This window comes from Macaca fascicularis, chromosome X, assembly GCF_037993035.2.
Source record: "Macaca fascicularis isolate 582-1 chromosome X, T2T-MFA8v1.1".
Taxonomy (NCBI): Eukaryota; Metazoa; Chordata; class Mammalia; order Primates; family Cercopithecidae; genus Macaca; species Macaca fascicularis.
In genome coordinates this window covers 8,838,842-8,841,647 of record NC_088395.1, presented here as the reverse complement: position 1 = coordinate 8,841,647, position 2,806 = coordinate 8,838,842, and the positions used below count along the sequence as shown (strand labels likewise).

The following is a 2,806-nucleotide window of genomic DNA, read 5'->3' as shown; positions in this document are numbered from 1 at the left end:
CTTTTGGCTGTGAATGTCTCAAATACATTGACAAGTAGATCTATAAAATGTTACTGGAAAGGTAAAATACCTAATGTTGTTTCCAAGAGTTCCTCTAGACTTTTCCTCATATACCACATCACACCCTCAGAAGTACATGGAAGAACCCAAAGGTCACACTTTTGAAAAAAGAAAAACAAGAATAAGCCCTGTTGCTCTGTAATGAGAAAGGAAGGAGCTGAAGGCTGCTGGGGCCTTTCTCACATGACCTGTGTTCTGTAAAGCAACTTCCCAGCAGCAGCATGGCACTGTTCTAGGTGAGCATCTCACCTTTTGTCACCCATGCTTCAGTGTACTCTATTCTCTGTTCAAGGGCTGTCAATTTCTCCCTTAGTGTTGCAAATCTTGAACAAGACATATCAAACGAGTTGAGAAAGTCTGAGAAAGTCTGTGATTTTCTTGATGCTGCTGGTGATTATCTCAATGTACTCCCAGTTCGCCCAGTCCTACTGAATCTCCTGCTTCACCAGATCCTCTTGTCCTGCCATGGTCAAAGCCTGAGGAAGACTGAAGCAAAGAATTTGGATCTGTGAAGGGGACAAGGAGAAAACTCCAGGCAGGAGAAATGGCAAGAGCAAGGAAAGGAAAATGAGTGGAGATCTACTGACTTCTTATTGGGAAATATTAATAACTCTTCAGAGGTTTTCTGTGTTTCAGCATGTCCTACAAATGTGGCACAAAATGCCATTTTATTCCAGACTATCTTGGTGTTTATGTCCATTACAGTTTGGAAGATGAGATAGTGTCTCTGTCTAGAGCATGCAGCAGATTTGTTTGCTTACTCTGCAGTATTACAGAGATGATGTCTTTCTCTAGGACAAAGATCAGGCAGGTGTACTGCCTATTATAATATACTCAGTTTCTCTCTCCTGTAATGTAATGCACTGTGTGTGCAGGGGTCACATGGCCTTTGCATTGCCTTTTGTCAATTGGAGATTGAGGAATAATCTTAACTGATGATACTCTGGCTGCTGATATTGCTGTGAGTAGTAGAGTCATTTGTCTCTGACCCAGGAGTTTTGTGTCTTCTGCCAGCATCCCTGAATCTGTGGTAAGCTAACTTGTTTGCTAAAATCTAAGACCCTTCACAGTGGTTGATACTTCTAAGTATGATGCTCAAATAAATAATCTAATTCAAGCCTCACGTCATCCCCATGAAGTAGGAATTATTATTGTGGTTCATGTTTTATATCTAAGGAACCTGAGATCCCAAAAGATTAAATAATGTGCCTGAAGTCACTGAGCTGGTAAACAAAGAAACTAATGTCCAAAATTAGGGTATTCTGGCTTCAAAACTGTGTTTTCTTAACCACCCTAGCAGCCATCCAGTGATACCTTTGTTGGAGATAACCATGTGCAGGTGAGAGTGGTGGATGTTGCAGCAAGGTGATCACTACCCCCGGTTGGAAGGGTTGTCTTAGTTAGAGGGTGGCATGGAAGGGAAGATATGATGGAACCAGCCAGGTCAAAGATAGCTTAGAATGACAGGATTTTATATAACAGGCATAGAGGAGCAGCAGGAATTGACTTAGTGAAATTACGTAATTTAAAAGAAGTGCTGAAACTTAATCTTATTTCTAAGTTGGCACTATTGTTCTTCCTCTTTGCTCATCAGTCCAAGACTTAAGTGATGAATAGGCTCTGAGCAGGTAGGAAGAGTGAAGGGAGTGCATTTCAGGTGAGGAAGACAGCATTAGGAAGACCAGAGTGGTTTGGTTCTTTCAGAGGTTGCAAGTTGGTCTCTCTCGGTATCCATCCGTCCATCCATCCATCCATCCATCCATCCATCCATCCATCCATCCAATATGCTTATTTATCTATCTATCTAATCTATCAATTTATCTAGCTATCTACTTACCTATGTAACATCTTTAAAGGAACTCATGTCTCATATTGCAAATTAAAACAAAATCCTTTTGAATCCAATTGTGAGAATGTCCACTTTTGCTGTTTTCCCTCTACCAGCTTACTTTTGCTGCATGCAAACTAACTACAGATATCAATCAGCTGTTTACCCATGTTCTCTCTTATTTTTACAGCTATTAGCAGGCACTCATGTTGCCGTGAACTGCGCACTGAGTACTGGGTGAGTCAGAACAGGTACCTGTGTGTGAGGGTGGGGCTCTGTGCCCTTTCCATTGAACCCTGCTTCGCTGTTTCCACCGTAGGTCCTGTTGACTCTCAGGCAAAGAGATTGACCCTTCTTGATTTTTTTGAGCAGCTGCCTAAGAAAACAGAAATTTAGAACAACTTTGTTGGTAAGACCCTGAGTCTACCTTGGTCCCAGAACAAAGGGTTTAAAGGATCATAAATTATTTCTAAACCTGATTAAAAGTAATGACAAAACCCACAATTACTTTTGCACCAACCTAAAATACGAATCAGATGCACACAGATCTAGGGATGCTCATGAATTTCAACTTTTGGAAGGACAGCTAGGATAGACCTCATCCAAACTAGACTTGCTGATGGGATTCTAGAGCTCATTTCAAACACGGTCATAGAAAAACAGGCTCACAAGAGAAAAGCCACAACCCAATGCAGACAATTATCAGAGCATGGTGGTGGCCTGGGATAAAAGAGGTGTGTGAGTAAGTCAGTCATGGGACACTAAGAAGGAAATACCATCTTGAATTCTTCCTTTGGTGATAGAATTGTGCATGATTTTGGATGTCTCCTTTTCTTTGGTGCTCACATACTGCAAGATGTCTCAACAAATAAGATTAGCTTCATTTTTCTCCTCTCCCATAATACCATCTTCTTCCTT

The 2,806-nt window shown here is 41.2% G+C and overlaps 1 pseudogene; it reads right to left on the bottom strand.

Annotated features, from left to right (window-relative positions):
* Positions 1–292: 292 nt before the first annotated feature.
* On the bottom strand, positions 293–527 carry LOC102124963 (protein BRICK1 pseudogene; annotated as a pseudogene).
* Between the last annotated feature and the right edge of the window lie 2,279 nt (positions 528–2,806).